Source organism: Ovis aries, chromosome 6 (genome assembly GCF_016772045.2).
Source record: "Ovis aries strain OAR_USU_Benz2616 breed Rambouillet chromosome 6, ARS-UI_Ramb_v3.0, whole genome shotgun sequence".
Taxonomy (NCBI): Eukaryota; Metazoa; Chordata; class Mammalia; order Artiodactyla; family Bovidae; genus Ovis; species Ovis aries.
Window position 1 is genome coordinate 95,165,146 of NC_056059.1, and position 19,071 is coordinate 95,184,216.

Here is a 19,071-nt window from a genome sequence, read left to right on the forward strand (position 1 = left end):
TTTTTTTCTTTTTGACTTTCTTAACTCTATGTGACAGACTCTAGGTCATCCACATCTCCACAAATGACCCAATTTCATTCCTTTTTATGGCTGAGTAATAGTCCATTGTATATGTATACCACATCTTCTTTATCCATTTTTTTTAAAATTAGAGGATAATTGCTTTAAAATCTTGCGTTGGTTGCTACCTTATATCAACATTAATCAGCCACAGGTATACATAAGCCCCGTCCATCCTGAACCCCTTCCCACCTCCCACCACATCCCACCCCATCCCACCCCCTAGGTTGTCCCAGAGCACTGGGTTGAGCTCCCTGTGTCACACAGCAAATTCCCACCTGCTATCTACTTTACGTATGGTAATGTATATGTTTCCATGCTATTATGAACCTATTTGCAGGGCAGCAATTGAGACACAGACACAGAAAACAGACTTATCCATTCATTTTTTTTTCAGTGTGATTAATTTATTATGAATCAGACAATAAACATTTGATTTGACCAGGTACCTGGACATAAGCTGTAGTCAAAATAAAAATTAAACATCTGCCCTTTAACAAATGTAAATACATCTAGGTCAACATTTTCCCTAAGTGATTTTAAAGAGACATTTTATTTATATAACTTTGAACTTAAAAGATCCAGCTCAGAGCCACTTTTCTCTTTGTAGCCTTACTGACCCAACTGGGAAGCATGAATTAATCGGGTCAGTAGGCTACAGAGAATCCACCTGCAACTCAGGAGACCGTAGTTCAATTCCTGGGTTGGGAAGATTCACTAGAGAAAGGATAGGCTACTCACTCCAGTATTCTTAGGCTTCCCTTGTGGCTCAGCTGGTAAAGAATTTGCCTGAAATGAGGGTGATCTGGGTTTGATCCCTGGGTTGGGAAGATATCCTGGAGAAGGGAAAGGCTACTCAACTCCAGTATTCTGGCCTGGAGAATTCCATGGACTATATAGTCTATGGGGTTGCAAAGAGTCGGACATGACTGAACGACTTTCACTTCACAGGATACAGAAAGAAAAGTAGCTTTGAGCTGGGTCTTTAAAAATGACTGGATAAAAATACATGCCCTAGAACCCATGCTCTGCAACAAGAGAAGCCACCACAATGAGAAGCCTGGGCACCACAGCTAGAGAAATCCAGCACACAGCAAAGAATCCTCAGCATAGCTCCCCTTCCCTTCCCCACCCCCAAAAATGGATATGAAATATGATTTGGAAGAATAACTGAGAAGATGTGCGAAAGGACTGAATGTGGATGATGAGGGGACAGAGATTACGAATGATTTCTAATTTGGGGGATGGCTGAGGGTGGTATTCACTGATATGGAAAATATTGAACAAAAAAGTGTTGAATGCTGAACCAAGTTTTAGTATTGCTTTTGTTTTCTGATCTGTGCTTGAGAACAGGAGAGATTACAGAATTCTGTTTCAGTCAGTTCAGTTCAGTCGCTCAGTCATGTCCGACTCTTTGCGACCCCATGAATCGCAGCACGCCAGGCCTCCCTGTCCGTCACCAACTCCCGGAGTTCACTCAGACTTACGTCCATCGAGTCCGTGATGCCATCCAGCCATCTCATCCTCCGTCGTCCCCTTCTCCTCCTGCTCCCAATCCCCCCCAGCATCAGAGTCTTTTCCAATGAGTCAAATCTTCGCATGACATGGCCAAAGTACTGGAGTTTCAGCTTTAGAATCATTCCTTCCAAAGAAATCCCCGGGCTGATCTCCTTCAGAATGGACTGGTTGGATCTCCTTGCAGTCCAAGGGACTCTCAAGAGTCTTCTCCAACACCACAGTTCAAAAGCATCAATTCTTCAGCGCTCAGCTTTCTTCACAGTGCAACTCTCACATCCATACATGACCACAGGAAAAACCATAGCCTTGACTAGATGGAGCTTTGTTGGCAAAGTAATGTCTCTGCTTTTGGATACGCTATCTAGGTTGGTCATAACTTTTCTTCCAAAGAGTAAGTGTCTTTTAATTTCATGGCTGCAATCACCATCTGCAGTGATTTTGGAGCCCCCAAAAATAAAGTCTGACACAGTTTCCATGTTTCCCCATCTATTTCCCATGAAGTGATGGGACCAGATGCCATGATCTTCGTTTTCTGAATGTTGAGCTTTAAGTCAACTTTTTCAATCTCCTCTTTTACTTTTATCAAGAGGCTTTTTAGTTCCTCTTCACCTTCTGCCATAAGGGTGGTGTCATCTGCATATCTGAGGTTATTGATATTTCTCCCGGCAATCTTGATTCCAGCTTATGCTTCTTCCAACCCAGTGTTTCTCATGATGTACTCTGCATAGAAGTTAAATAATCTCAAAAGCAACAGAATGATCTCTGTTCATTTCCAAGGCAAGCCATTCAATATCAAAGTAATCCAAGTCTATGCCCCAACCAGTAACACTGAAGAAGCTGAATTGAACGGTTCTATGAAGACCTACAAGACCTTTTAGAACTAACACCCAAAAAAGATATCCTTTTCATTATAGGGGACTGGAATGCAAAAGTAGGAAGTCAAGAAACACCTCGAGTAACAGGCAAATTTGGCCTTGGAATGCAGAATAAAGCAGGGCAAAGACTAATATAGTTTTGCCAAGAAAATGCACTGGTCATAGCAAACACCCTTTTCCAACAACACAAGAGAAGACTCTACACCTGGACATCACCAGATGTCCAACACCAAAATCAGATTGATTATACTCTTTGCAGCCAAAGATGGAGAAGCTCTATACAGTCAACAAAAACAAGACCAGGAGCTGACTGTGGCTCAGATCATGAACTCCTTATTGCCAAATTCAGACTTAAATTGAAGAAAGTAAGGAAAACCACTAGACCATTCAGGTATGACCTAAATCAAATCCCTTATGATTATACAGTGGAAGTGAGAAATAGATTTAAGGGCCTAGAACTGATAGATAGAGTGCCCGATGAACTATGGAATGAGGTTCGTGACACCGTACAGCAGACAGGGATCAAGACCATCCCCATGGAAAAGAAATGCAAAAAAGCAAAATGGCTGTCTGGGGAGGCCTTACAAATAGCTGTGAAAAGAATTCTGTTTGGGTTATATTAAATCTGAGGTATTTGTTGATTGAAGTGGAGATGTCAAAAGGCTATCAACAAATATTGAAACTTGGAACTCAATGGTCATGGCTAGAAATACAAATTTAGTTGCCATGAGCATATCCATGGATTTAAAGCCCAGTGACTGAATGGAAACACCTACTGAGAGACTGCAGAGGAAAAATAAGGGCCCACGACCTAGCTCTGGGTAAGTGACATTGAGGAGGAGCCAGCAAAGAGACCCAGAAGAATGAGAAAACACCTTATTCAGTAATTTCTCAACATTTTGAATATGCAAGTAGTGAAGCAGTAGCCTGTTCTTCAACCATTTCTTATCTCAGCACTAGTGAGAACTTAAAACAGAAAGACTTAAGAAGATATTTGTAATTCATAGAACATATTTGAAAATATTTTCCAAGTTTGGAGAAATTTCTCTTAATACTGATACTTGTGAATTGGATGCATATGTATTACTTAACCATGACAGGCCATTCTCATATATGAAGGTTTGTGGGCAGAGGCTGGCTTCCCTGGTGGACCAGTGGTAAAGAATCCACCCGCAATGCAGAGACACAGGAGACCCCCGTTCTAGCCCTGTCCCTGGGTGGGGAAGATTCCCCTGGAGGAGGGCATGGCAGCCCACTCGACTATTCTTTCCAGGAAAATCCCATGGACAGAGGAGCCTGATGGGTCTCAGTCCATGGGGTCACAAAAGAGTCCGACGCAACTGACTGAGCAGCAGCAGTAGCAGGCAGATGTTATGAGCACAGATTTCAGACCTTCACTTTTTAGCTTTGGGATTTGAGCAGCTTACTTCTCAGAGCCCCAGTGTATTCATCTGTGAAATGGAGATCATAGTAATAGAACTTATCTCACAGGACTAATCTAAGGGTTAAATTGTTTGGTAGGTGTGAACACAGAACAATGCCTAGAACAAAATAGCACTGAAATAAATATCAGCTATGAGCATCACATGTTATCTTCAAGGAGCCATATTCTTGAGCCATCTACAGTATATCCAAATTAATGTAAAAAAATGAGCAATAGTTTTCCAAATTTAAACAAAATATGTGTTTTGCAATTCTGACACTTATCATAATAATTATAATATACCATATATATACATGTGCATGAGTGTGTGTTAAATCACTTTAGTAATGTCTGACTCTGTGCGACCATATACATACATATGGTATGTATGTGTGTGTACATATATATATGTAACTGCTACTTCTAAGTCACTTGAGTTGTGTCCGACTCCGTGCGACCCTATAGACGGCAGCCCACCAGGCTCCCCCATCCCTGGGATTCTCCAGGCAAGAACACTGGAGTGGGTTGCCATTTCCTTCTTCAATGCATGAAAGTGAAAGTGACGTCGCTCACTCGTGTCCAACTGTTAGCGACCCCATGGACTGCAGCCTACCAGGGCTCCTCCACCCATGGGATTTTCCAGGCATAAACATATATACATATATATACACATATATACCATAATACACTATGAAAGTGAAAGTTGCTCAGTAGAATCTGACTCTTTGCGAACTCATGGACTATACAGCCCATGGAATTCTCTGGGCCAGAATACTGGAGTGGGTAGTCATTCCCTTCCCCAGGGGATCTTGCCAACCCAAGGATCGAACCCATATATAACAGTAATTATGGCTTTGCAAAAGTATTTTAAAATTAGGGGGCCCCAGCTATCCAATTTAAAGAATGGAAAAGTGGAAGGACTAAAAGTTCCTATTGGCTTCCTCCAAATTTTATAAATTAAAAGATTTCTTTATTTCTCATCTCACAAGATAATCTTTCTTTTGAGTCTACAAGTGGATGGAAACCACTGTAAATGGGTTAAAATCTTCACTTAAAGTCTGTGCGTAATTAGCTTTTATGGAGCTCGAGAAATCAGGAAATAATAGTTACTTTCTTGGTTATTTTTATAGATTACAGATACCAAAGTGTCAATATAGCTGGGACTGTAAATCTATCCAAATGTCATGCTGAGAAGCTAATGAAAGCTATTTACGAATATTCTTACTTGAGTCTGAGATAATTTATTTTGTCTATCATTCATTTGTAAGGAGTGTTTTAAGAAAACACATAGTGATTTCAATACATTTAGTTTAAAATTGATGAGTTTCAAGCTATTTATTTGAAATTGCACATTCAAGGAATACTTTTTTTTTTGAGATCTTAAGTTTGAATGTAAGTATTTGATTGAAGACATATACAAAGTGCAATTTAATGTGCAAACATCATGAAAGGAGAACACTGTAAAATACTACTACTTCTTGTCCCTTTTCCAAACAGGTAAATAGTTCTAGGGAATCTAACAATGCTCCTTGGTTATGCTCAGACCTTCGGGCACTCAGTCATCCAGCCTTCTGAAGACCTTGCTCTTTAACTAACTAGATAGCAAAAGTGTTTCCCTCCTTCTTATTAGCAATGGGATTTTTACCTAGAGATTTCAGAACAAAAGGTAAGAAAGACAGTTAATTATAGCCCAGGCCTCACATGCAGAGTTAATGAATTTTAATGCACATCAATTAATAACTAATTGGGTTTTTGCCTGACTATAGATAGAGGTATTGGGTGATAAGAAGAAAAGAGGCCCCATTTTAATTGAAATACAACAGTCATTCTGCTATGGCTTTGTGTCCCTGGTTCTCCTTGTTTTTAAGTCAAAATCAGAAATAAAAAATCTGTAGCTTCTAAAGAAGTGCGCGCACCTTTTCACATGAGGCAAATACAAAATTCTTTGTAACTGTATGGAACAACACTATCTCAAAGCGTGTTTACATCCTGCATAGGCAAGATGGATATTGTACTTTAATTTCTAAAATAAATAAAGGGGAAGAAAGAAAATAAATGAAGAAAAAGGGAGAGAGAGGAGGTAGAAGATCTCAGAATGTTTAAAATCTTGGTTTCATTTCATAGCTAGTGAAAACAGATACAAAACTTATGAATCTTAACTCCCACTTTCTCCTCACCACAACATAAAACACCATCCAACTTCAGTATGCCCTCAAATAAGAACAATCAAGCTAGACTAATGACAGGCATATACATAGCCAAGTGTAAAAAAGTATTTATTTTAATATCTAAACTATTCTATAGAATATGTCCAGCTTTTAACAAAAACATACAAAGCATATAAAAATGCAAAAAAGTTTTAAAAGACAACATAATCATCAAAACCAGAGTTAAATCTGACATTAATGTTGGAAATATCAGACAAAGAATTTAAAATAACTATACTATGTTAATGGCTCTTAATGAAAAGGTATACCACACGTAAGATCAGATAGATATCTTCATGAGGGAAAGAGAAACTGCAATCAAACTAAAAAGAATGGAACTAAAACTAAAATCAAACAGAAATGCTAGAAATATAAAATAAAAACAGAGATGAACACTGCCTTCAGTGGAGTCATCAGTACACTTTACACAGTCAAGGAAAAGATCAGTGAACTCAGGTAAGCCAATAAAAATTACTCAATCTGAAATATAAAGAGAAAAAAGTGAAAGCAGAGGGAGCATCTATGAGTTGTGGGACAATACCAGTCTAACATCCATAGACTCCTAGAAGGAGCAGAGAGCAGAGCAAACGGGGCCAAAGTATGACTTGAAAAAAATAATGGCTGAGAATTTTCCAAAGTTAGTGGCAAGACACTAAACTACAGATTTAAGAAGCTCAGAAAAGTATTTAGTTTAGGAGGGATAAGGGAACACCTGTGTATCATATCTGACTCTTTGTGACCCCACAGACGGTAGCTTACCAGGTTCCATCTGTCCATGGGATTTTCCAGGCAAGGGTACTGGAGTGGGGTGCCATTGCCTTCTCCAGAGGATCTTCCCCACCCAGGGATCGAACCAGGGTCTACACGCATTGTAGGCAGACGCTTTACTGTCTGAGCAATTAGGGAAGCCAACATATCATATTTAGATTGCTAAAACCCGGAGACAAACGGAAAATCTTGCAGAGAAAAAAAGACATATTACCTATAGAGAAACAATGATAAGAATTACAGTAGACTTCTCATCAGAAATCATGTGGGAAAATATACAATAGTGATACCTTTCAAGTATTAGAAGAAAGATTACCAATTTAGAACTCCATACCTAGTAAAGTATAATCCAAAAATTAAAGAAAAATAAATTATTTTCTCAAACAAGCAAAAAACTAGTGAAGTTTTTAAAATTAGTGAGTATATTACTATCTTGAAAAGAAATACTCAGAGTTATTCAGTTATTCAGAGGATGTAAGAAATTTAGATTTACACAAAATATGAAGAGCATTAGAAAAGGAATAAATTAAGGAAATTAAATTTATGTTTTTCTTAACTTTTACTGCTCTAGAGATGACTGTTTGGAGTGAAAGATAATAGTATATTTTCTGTTAATAGCACACGTAAAAGTTAAAATATATGACAGCACAACAAAGGATGACTGGAAGCAATTGGGAACACACTGTTAGAAAGAACTTACAATGTGTGCTGTTCTCAGTCGCTCAGTCGTATCCGGCTCTTTCTGGCCTTCTGGACTGTAGCCCTTCAGGATCCTCTGTCCATGGGATTTTTCAGGCAAGAATAATGGAGTGGATGGTCATTTCCTCCTCCAGGAAGTCTTCTGGACTCAGGGATTGAACCTGCAACTCCTGAGTCTCTTGTACTGCAAGCAGATTCTTTATACCACTGAGCTATCAGGGAAGCCCTACTAAGTGTGAGGGGAGTGTAATATTGTTAATATTTGAACATAAACTCAGTCTTCATCAAGATAAGCAATGAAACAAACTTTCCCGTATGTAAAAGAAAATAATTCACACAAAAATGTTCTAAGATCATAACGGATTTAAACTAGTAACAGAAAGAAACCTAGAAAATGCTCTAATATTTAAAAAGTATGCAACATACTTCTGAAAAGACTGAAAACACAAACTGTTGGCAAGGGTGTGGAGCAAAGAAATCCCTTTTATATACTGATGGTGGGAGTGTAAACTGACCCAAACTTGGAGAACTGCTTGGCAGTTTCTTAAACATTTTTCACATGAACCAGCACTTCAACTCCAAGTATTTACCTAAAGGGAATCAAAACATAAGTCCATGAAAAACCTGTAAAAATATTTTTACTGCAGCTTCATTAATAATAATTCCAAACCAGCATGTGTGTTCAGTGCTCGGTCACGACTGACTCTTTGTGATCACATGGACTGTAGCCCACCAGGTTCCCCGGTTCCAAACTGGAAACAATCTAAATATGTACCAAAAGGAAGATAGATAAATAGCTGCATATTATACAAAGCAATACCAGTAGGTAATAAAAAAAAAGAGAGAAAATTACCTACTGTTCCATGCAACTAGAGAGATAAGTCTCTCAAAAAAAAAAAAAAATAGCATAAGGTGGCTCAGTGGTAAAGAATCTGCCTGCAATGCACGAGATATACAGGTTCGATCCCTGGGTCAGGAAGATCCCATGGAGAAGGAGGTAGCAACCCACTCCAGTATTTTTGCCTAGGAAATCCCATGGACAGAGGAGCCTGGCAGGCCACAGTCCATGGGGTTGCAAAAGAGTCAGACACGACTTAGCAATGAAAACAAGTAAACACACACTGGGTAGTTCAATTTGTTTGAAGTTCGAGAACATACTAAACTCTTAGTGACAGAAACAGAGGAGTGTTTGCCTGTGAGTGATAGAGACTGATGGAGTGGATGATGAGGCAACTTTCTGGGTTAGAGGAGTGTTCTTTGATTGGGGTGTCAGTTATATATTTGTGTGAATTTGTCAGACTCCCTAAAGTACACAATTACTGGCTGTGAATCTAACTCTGCATAAACTTTACCTGAAATAATAAAAGAAGGCTTAAAATTTCTTTAGGAGATAATATTACAGTATTAGCAAATAGACAATAAATTCTTAATAATATGTACAAAAACACCTTAAAAGAAACTAAAGTTCATCAACACATTGTTTTGCCCTCAAATAAATTAAATTTCAAAGGCAATATAATTTAAAGTTTCTTAATACTAAAATTAGTTTAAAATCTTTATGGAGACCTGGCAAAATCTTAGATTTTAGAATGCTTAAGCAATGGACAAAAATATAATTTAGCATCTTGTACCTGCCTCTTGAGAAATCTGTACGCAGATCAGGAAGCAACAGTTAGAACTCGACATGGAACAACAGACTGGTTCCAAATAGGAAAAGGAGTACTCAAGCCTGTATATTGTCACCCTCCTTATTTAACTTATATGCGGAGTACATCATGAGAAACGCTGGACAGGAAGAAACACAAGCTGGAATCAAGATTGCCAGAAGAAATATCAATAACCTCAGATATGCAGATGACACCACCCTTATGGCAGAAAGTGAAGAGGAACTACAAAGCCTCTTGATGAAACTGAAAGAGAAGAGTGAAAAAGTTGACTTAAAGCTCAACATTCAGAAAACGAAGATCATGGCATCTGGTCCCATCCCTTCATGGGAAATAGATGGGGAAACAGCAGAAACAGTGTCAGACTTTATTTTTCTGGGCTCCAAAATCACTGCAGATGGTGATTGCAGCAGTGAAATTAAAAGACACTTACTCCTTGGAAGAAAAGTTATGACCAACCCAGACAGTATATTCAAAAGCAGAGACATTACTTTGCCGACAGGTGCGTCTAGTCAAGGCTATGGTTTTTCCTGTGGTCATGTATGGATGTGAGAGTTGGACTGTGAAGAAGGCTGAGCACCGAAGAATTGATGCTTTTGAACTGTGGTGTTGGAGAAGACTCCTGAGAGTCCCTTGGACTGCAGGGAGATCCAACCAGTCCATTCTGAAGGAGATCAGCCCTGAGATTTCTTTGGAAGGAATGATGCTAAAGGTGAAACTCCAGAACTTTGGCCACCTCATGCGAAGAGCTGACTCATTGGAAAAGACCTTGATGCTGAGAGGGATTGGGGCCAGGAGGATAAGGGGATGACAGAGGATGAGATGGCTGGATGGCATCACTGACTCGATGGACGTGAGTCTGAGTGAACTCCGGGAGTTGGTGATGGACAGGGAGGCCTGGCGTGGTGCAAAGAGGTCGCAAATGGGGTCAGAAAGAGTTGGACATGACTGAGTGACTGAACTGAACTGAACTGAACTGATATTTCAATGATCCATCTTCTTCATTTGATGTTATAATTACCATAATTAATCAAGATTTACTTAAGTATAAATAAAAAAACCCCCAAATTACAGCTTACACAAACTTACTTTTTGATTTCAATCAATTTTTAAAGAGTACTTCTGGAGGAAGGTATATCTTCAGAATCTACTAAAAATTGAAAGTTTATTTATGACTGCCAACCTTTATTCTTATAGCAGATTTTTGTCCCTTTATAGCCTTGTTTTTTAATAGGGCACTGTGTGATGGATACTATCATTTAAGAATTCTTTTTTTTTTTTTTTTTACTTTTGGTTATTCATTTGATCACAAGAAATTGGTTAACTTTCTTCTTGTAATACTTGATGGGGCACTGCTTCATGTATTAAAAATGGATGACTTCCCAAAGTGCAGTATGTCGTTACTTCTTGGCTAGTTTCCCACGTGGAAAAATAAGTGTTCATAATTATCTGAAGAAGAGTGTTTGCATATTACTGCTTAAGCATATAATTATCTCACATTTTGGGAAGCATTTTATGTGTAGGCCTACAGCGTACTGTATGTTTTCTTTAAAAGGCAAAGTAGCTAAAAATGAATGTGTGGAAAATGTGACAGTCATACCATGCTAGCTGTATTTGTTACTATGCCACTATATGATTTAAAAGCCACTAATGCAAAAGGAAAGTGCATGGTACTTGCTGTGTGTTTCTAATTGGCACAATTTGCTAATACAGTCCTTGACGCCAGAATTCTGTTGTTCACATATCTGATTTAATATAATTAAATGGCAGGCACTTTTTCCTTGCAATTTTGGAACACCAGAACAAACAGAAAGAAAGGCTATGCCCATGAATACTAATTAATAGCAGTTCTTGCTAAATATAAATTGCCTTCCTCAAAGGCAACTATGATAAATATACTATTAAAAATGAATGCATGGAAAAGCCATTTTCTAGAATAGAATTGCATCAAGATTTTCTCTGATTCTGTCCTTCAGCCCCCAAGTGCACAGCAGCTTGAGCTTTGGAACTCTGATTAAACAACACCTTTTCTCATCCGTCACCTAATTCACAAGAATCAATATCCATGCTGACTTTTAATGATTGGGAAGCTGCTCAAAAGAGCAGGTGACACCTGAGTTCTGAACTGAGACACACCCACCCCTCTCCATATATAGTCCTGTCTTTCTCCCCTTTCCTTTCTCGCCACTCAATTGTCTGACCCCAAACCCTTGATGACAAGGATTTTTCTTGATGAGGAAGACTCCTCAGTGCAACCCTAAATTCACTCATTCATTCATTCATTCATCCACCAAGGACTAATTGAGCATCTACTAGGTGTCAGAGACCATGTTAATAATAGGAATGAAATATTAACCAAGATATTCTATACCTTCAAGAAGTTTATACCTTAGTGTGTGCTAAGTCGCTTCAGTCGTGTTTGACATTTTGCAGCCCTGTGAATGGCAGCCCACAAGACTCCTCTGTCCATGGGATTCTCCAGACAAGAATACTGGAGTGAGTTGCCACTGCCCTCCTGTAGGGGATCTTCCCAACATAGGAATCCAGTGGCAGGTTCTCTACCACTAGTGCCACCTGGGAGGCCCTTATAGTTTAGTGAGAGAAAGTAGATCAATTATTACAATATAGAATGAGAAGTACCACACTGGGGTGCTATGAGAAAGCTTTGCTATAAAAGAAGAGCATTTCAGGCAGAAAACTAACTACAAGTGACTAAGCTGCTGCTTGCCCCACTCTACAACACTGTTTTGTAATATTATACATTTGTAAATGGATGTGAAAAGTTAAGTCATGGGAAACAGTAACGTTTCCTCCTCCTGAAACATCTAGGAAATTTCTATTTAAATACTGCTGAAAGTCCATCTTTTACCTGTGTCTTGAAAATTGGCTTCTTCCTCAAGAATTGCTTACCATATTATTTGCATAGTGATACTCTTCCTTGTCAGAAGATTTGGTATGTTTTCTTTTGTCATACAATGAGAAATATACTCTTATTTGACTTGGCAATCTACAAGCCCAGAGCTATATTTAAAGCTAAATTGTTGGACCTTGTCATATGCTCCCGTTACAAGCTTTTTTTCATCAACCACGTTTTGTTGAAGAATATGTTTCTTGACCTCTCTAACTTTATTTCCAACCATTCTGCTATGCTCTGTCATCTCAGATCATTTTTTTTACAAGTATGTATATATTATGTATATATTATTTCCATAGTAAATTCCTGCCAGATATTATCACTTGGGCCTTGATACAATGCTACCGAAAATTTGTCGTTGCTCAGTCCCTCATTCCTTTCCAACTCTTTTCAACCCCATGGACTGCAGCATGCCAGGCTTCCCAGTACTTCACCATATCCTGGAGCTTGCTCAAACTCATGTCCATCGAGCTGGTGATGCCATCCTACCATCTCATCCTCTGTTGTCCCCTTCTCCTCCTGCCTTCAATCTTTCCCAGCACAGGGTCTTTTCTAATGAAAAGAATAAAAAAAGAGAGAGAGAGAGAGACTGAGAATTAGATTACTTAATACACTTGAAATAAAATGCACATTCTCCTGATTATTCATTCCTAGTTTTCAAAAGTCACAAAGATAGTTTGTGAGCAACAATATGGCATTCATAAAACATATAAAGTCATTATTCTTTGCTTATCAAAAAGACAGCAATACTTTACACTGATAGTCTTTATTAAAAATCAGTATTACTGCATTCAGGATGAAGCTTGCATTAGGAAAGTTTTTAAAAAATACAGTTTGCTAAAAAGCACTCTATATTTCTACAACAAAATTTGTTTCCATCCACATAGTTATAGTATTAATCCATGCCATGAGTGAGTTGTCTGTAAGCATTAGGTTATATTTAATAATATATTTTCATTTTCAAAATAAAAGAAATATTCAGGATAAATTTTGAAATGTGTCCCCAGTCCTGATCATTTTTTCCCCACTTTTTATTATTCAAGATAATATTTTAGTTTGAAACCTGGAGAAGTTAAAGGAGCATCCTTAAAATGAAGACTCAGTCTGTGCCACATCTTTTTGAGAATAAACTGTTCTAGGAGATTATAATGGAACAAAACGCTCACTGGAAGACAGCAATTACAGGACAAACAGTACTTTCATCAGAGTGCTTGCTGCCACAAATAAATTGAAAGTCCAAATGGCATACACAATCCAAAATTAGAGTAAAGCTTTTTCAAAATCATAGTCTAAGATAAGGAAGAATGATGCTTATCTTGAAAGAATAAAGCTGATTTTAAAAAAATACAGCTAGAAGCACGTTAAATAAACACCATAGGACTTAGAGCCTTTTTATATTTGATTCAGTCCTCATCACACATTCACCATTAATCATTCCCCCTCCTCCTTTTTCCTTCCTTTCCTTTTTTCCCTTCATTCTTGCCTTCTTGTCTTCTTCCTCCCCTTATTCTTATATATGTTGGATTTACAGATGCATAAATAATACAAGAATAATAATTCAATAGTCAATGTCATTATGACTTCACATTTTGAACTGATTCGAGTGTGCCTGCTTTCTATTTTTCCCTCATTAGAGAAGGGTCAGACCCTTTCAGGTTTTATAAATTTCCAACCACATCCATAGCTAAGACTTAACAGGCAGATGCAAATCAATTCTACTTAATACCAGAAATAAATACAGAGACTTAAGACTAGCCAAAAAGAAGTCAGAACAGTGTTCTTTCCCACTTATTGATTTTATTCTCATTAATTTTAACAAGAAGACATTATTTGCAATGATTTGTTGTTTTATCAGGCCTTCATTAGTAAGTAAGAAACATTTACCTTTATTCCACAGCGTTTACCTTACTTATTTACATCTTTTCTGATTAATTTTCAAAGTTGCAGTTTGAAATAGATTTATTTTATTTGGTTATGTTGACATGTAATTTTCTTTATCCTGATATCATAAAAAAAAAAACACTGGAAAATATGTTCAGTTGAAACAGTTGCCTATGTTCTTTCTGGAGGTTGAAGAGAAAATTTATATGCAGACTTTCCCATGTAATCTCTAAAATACATTTATCAACAATTTTACTGATCGACAGGCAAAGGTTTATAAATCCACATGCTATTAATTTTTAAGCACCAGAGGAGAGAACAGTGATCATATGAAAAAGAAAGAACTTATTAGTTTTTAATAGACCACTGGACAGCACAGATTTTGCATCCAACTATATATCCAGGGTTTCTCACCATGCTCTTCCAAACTGCTGCTCAATAAATAATAAAAGATTAAAACCTTAAACCTGGAAAACTTAGAAAAAAATATTAGAAAATTTTATTTGAGATTATAAAAATCCTCAGATGATTTACTTGAAGAGACACCTTCATTGCCTCCATGTGCGAGGACTAATGATGGCCCGGGGCCTGGGATTGGCGACGAGCTGTGCTTGGGAAACAGTCAGAGGTAGGTGATAAAGCAGACCCTCCACATGCAGCTCTCACTGTCACCCACATATCTTTTTACCATTTGTTACAAGTGATGGTCCATATACATATTTATATACTTGGACCGTTACGACCCTGATTTTCTCTTTTAGAACAAGTCTTTTTGTTCTAAGCAACCCAGTTTCTAGGCAGGGTGACTGCAATGAGTTTTGTGTCTTGAGCTTAAACAAAATAAAAGATTCTAATTAAAGGACCTGCTCTGACGCTACTGACGTCTTCAGCGACAAGATTTCACAATCACTTTAGCTCTGTCTGTACCCACTCTCGCGCTCTATGCAGGCTCTTTTAATTAGGATGTCATGTCTTTAGGAACCTGATGCTCATTTCTTCCCTCTCCTTCTAAAGGTAATGTATCTTTGATAGTTGCTCAGATACCTACTGGAATAAGATTGGATGTGTCTTTTCTGTTGAATAAGATCTGAAGGTATATTTGCCCTAGTCGCAACCAGGAGAAGAAGATGAGGGCTGAGTTTCCATCCGGTCACTTTTATCCACTGAAATAGCAAAAGAGTAAATATGCTAAAAAAAAAATTATTGTCTGGAAAAATCTACAAAACCAGTGGGCTGTACATAGTCTTTATGAAGCCAGGCTGTTCACTAAATATTTCATAAATTTACCTTTGATCTTACAAACAAGTATAAGGAAATGAGAAACACAAGGCAGAGAGATGGAAAACCTCTGTCTCTCTCCCAGGACTTGGCACACTTAGTAACTCACCACTGGACTGCACAATGTCATGTTATTTCTAAATGCCTTGAATTGTTTGAAACTAGTCTTGAAATACAGTGTCCCCACAGAGTTAAGACTTGTTTCCAGGACCCATCTCGCAGTGGGGTAGGGTATACGTTCTAGTTTAGACTCAAACTTCTCTGCCTTCAGGAATCGCTCTTTAGCTGTGACTAGCCCTGTAACCTTAATCTCTCTAAGCCTCAGCTTCCTCCTTTACAAACAGGGTAGTCATAAGATTTAGCTCCTAAACTGTGATAAAAGTAAAACATAAAGTCCTTGACATAAAGCCTGGCATACAGTGAGCACGGAATAATTTCTCTAAGATTATTACTGGCTATTGATCTTATAAAGTTTATTTTCTACTCACCAATAATGTTAATTACATATCCATTATGTCAAAGATACCAAAGAATGTAAGACAGTGGTGAAGAAAAGCTAAAGTAAATATGGTTTTAGGATCTTCCTAAAGATAGCAACAGTAGAAAACCAGAAAAAAGAAGATATTTTTTCCATCAACTACTAATGAGAAGAAAAGATAAAATGAGGGAAGGGAGAGAAGTGAGAATTAGGGAGGGAAGAAATCAGCATTTATCAACAGGAATTATTTTCAAAATAATATTTTTTCTTAGGTAGAGGCAGTTTGTACATCTTTCACTTCAATATTTTGAGATGAATGATTGGGTTAGAAGATAAGTGTCACGTAAAAGTGCTTATTCTTTTTAACAACAAGGTCATTGACACATTCAGACTTTTAAGATGATAAGTGGTTTATTGCTTATGGGGAAATTCATAAAAGTATTTTGACAAAAAATATGGAATAAAATTAAATTCTAATTTTTTGTGCCATTGAAACCGTCTCTGTGCCTTGTTCACCACTCAGTTTTCCCATCCATCTGTGGTTGTTCAGCTGCTCAGCCATGACTCTGCCACCCCATGGACTGTAGCACCAGGCCTCCCTGTCCGTCACCACCTCCTGGAGCCTGCTCAAACTCGTGTCCATTGAGTCAGTGATGCCATCCAACCATCCCATCCTCTTTCATCCCCTTCTCCTCCTGCCTTCAATCTTTCCCAGCATCAGGGATCTGGGAGCTTCCTGACCCAGGGATCAAAGCTGGGTCTCTTATGTCTCCTGCAGCGGCAGGCGAGTTCTTTATCACTAGTGCCACCTGGGAAGACTTCTAACTGCATAGTTCTTTACTATTTGCTTTCTTCTGACTTCACTATCATCTGCAATATCATTTATCACTGCTGTAGCATTTTTCCTCTTGGTGATAGTATAAAGTTAATCTAGTATATAACACAAATCTCTCTGGGTTTGCGGCTTCTCTGATAATTGTTGGATGTTTGTAAAAGATAAGTTGAGTTACTTCATATTGAGTATTTACATATCTTAAGATAATGATTAACCTCTTCAGAACACAATTATTCTCGAATTTTAATCCTAATAATTGTAGCCCATTCCAGAATCTTTTAAAACCAATCAGTAGAAGCCTTCTGCGTCTTCAGTCTATAAAATAATATTGAACATTTGTGTCTTTTACTTGTACAAATGCAGATACCTTAGAAGACATAAGCCTTTTACCTTAGTATATGTTTTTAAAAAAAATCAATATCTAGCTGATATTAGTCACTCAAATCATCTGGGGATTTTAATTGGAAGGTCTTGAAATTTTGGAGGAGAAAGAATTTTAGGGAAGAACAAATTTTATAGAGTACTAAATTCTCTAGTTATGGTTTAAGAGGAGAAACTAAACAAAAATTGTGAGAAATAGAAGTGAGAACTTAATTTTTGACAGGTTCTAAAGGTGTCTTAGTGAATAACAAACGTTGTGTGTGTGTGTGCGTGTGTGTGTGTGTTGGTCCAACTAGTGTCCAACTCTTTGTGACCCATGGCCTGGAGCCCACTAGGCTCCTCTGTCCATGAAATATTCCAGGAGAGAATACTGGGTGAGTTGCCATTTCCTTCTCCAGGGGCTCTTCCCAACCCAGGGACTGAACCCACACCTCTTGCATTTCCCACACTGGCAAGTGGATTCTTTACACTGTGCCACCTGAGAAGCCCTGGCAGACATTGCTGCATAGTAACATTCCATGCAGATTGTGACGTGCCTATTTATTTCCTTTATACAGCTTACAATTGATTTGTTGCTTATTCATGAGTAAAAGCTCTTTGTGGTCTAGGGATAATCTATTATCATATGTGTTGGAGATGTTTTCAATCATATTATTCATCTTTTGATTCTATTGCTAATATATTTTCTTTAAACACATTGAAAATATTCACTGTAATAGAACCTCAGTTTTTTTCAATATATCTGTGTTATCTTGGATAAAATGTTCTTACCTGCTTCATATCTATGTATAGATGTAAATAGTGAAGTCGCACAGTCGTGTCCGACTCTTTGCAACCCCGTGGACTGTAGCCTACCAGGCTCCTCTGTCCATGAGATTTTTCCAGGCAATAGCCCTGGAGTGGATTGCCATTTCCTTCTCCAGGGGATCTTCCCAACCCAGGGATCAAACCCAGGTCTCTCGAATTGTAGACAGACGCTTTACCATCTGCGCCACCAGTGAAGTCTCTAGATGTAAATAGATATACGTATAGATAGATAAATAGCCTGACAGACATAGATAGATAGGTAAGGAGAGAGAGGCAGAGAATCCTAAAGAAAAGCAAGACTTCCCTGGCAGTCCAGTGGTTAAGACTCTGTGCTTCCAAAACAGGGTTCAGTCCTTGGTCAGGAAACTAAGATCTCACATGCCACATGGTGTGGCCAAAAAAAAAAGGAAAAGGGGAAAACATAGAGATCTAGAGTTATGAGTGGAGTAGGAGCAGTGACAGGGTTAGGAGGAGATACAGGTAAAGAGCTAAGCAGAGGTATTCCGTCCTAGGAAATTTACTCTTCATGTAATTTTAGTAGGCTTTTACAGCCAAAAATCCTTCATTTACCCACTTATTCTTATGCCCCTGTCTTATCGTTTTGTTTTTTTTTTTTTTTGCAGCTTTATAATGTTTTATTAACTAATAGGGGAAGTTCTTCCCTCATATTCTTCTTTTTCAAAATATCTTGTCAATTCTTACACTCTTATATTTCCATATATTTTCAAAAATTATTTGATCAGTTAAAACAAGCTACCTTGGAGTTCTGACTGCAATTTTTAAAAATGTGTATATAGGCTGGAATTGTTTTACATCCTTCTATATAATATTGTCTTTCCAGCCAGAAACAGGGTATGCCTTCCTGAATTTTAAACATTCTTAGTTTCAAATTCCACCTCTTATTATTTAATATTAGGCTTATTAGTTTTGTTCTCTAAATACTTCTCAGTTAAATTTGGCCTAAAAATAGCTTCTTACAGGATTATTAAAAACTTTAAGAAGAAAATATTTCATGTCATTTTAGAAGATAATTGAATGCCTAGCACTGCAGACCTGTACCTTTCACTCTATCTTAGCTCCCTTTCAAGCAAAAGAGGGAAGTGAATAAATAGGTATAGGAAAAACATAATTTTAGGCATTTTATAAGCCGCTTTACTTGCAATCTTTAAAGCATGTCGCTGTATATTTTCAGTTCTTCTTACAAAGAACCTCTAACCTCTGCAAAAAATGAAGCAGTGACTGGGATGCTGAAAACTATTCAGTTAGTCTGAATGAAAACTATT

The 19,071-nt window shown here is 37.8% G+C and overlaps 1 long non-coding RNA gene across 1 annotated transcript in view; it reads right to left on the reverse strand.

The window, feature by feature from the left end:
* Positions 1 to 445: 445 nt before the first annotated feature.
* The window catches only part of LOC132660014 (uncharacterized), a 47,441-nt gene continuing 28,815 nt past the window's right edge, over positions 446 to 19,071 (reverse strand). The window contains exon 2 of the long non-coding RNA XR_009601159.1: positions 446 to 12,680. This is a non-coding gene — a long non-coding RNA (uncharacterized LOC132660014). The remainder of the gene's footprint in view (positions 12,681 to 19,071) is intronic.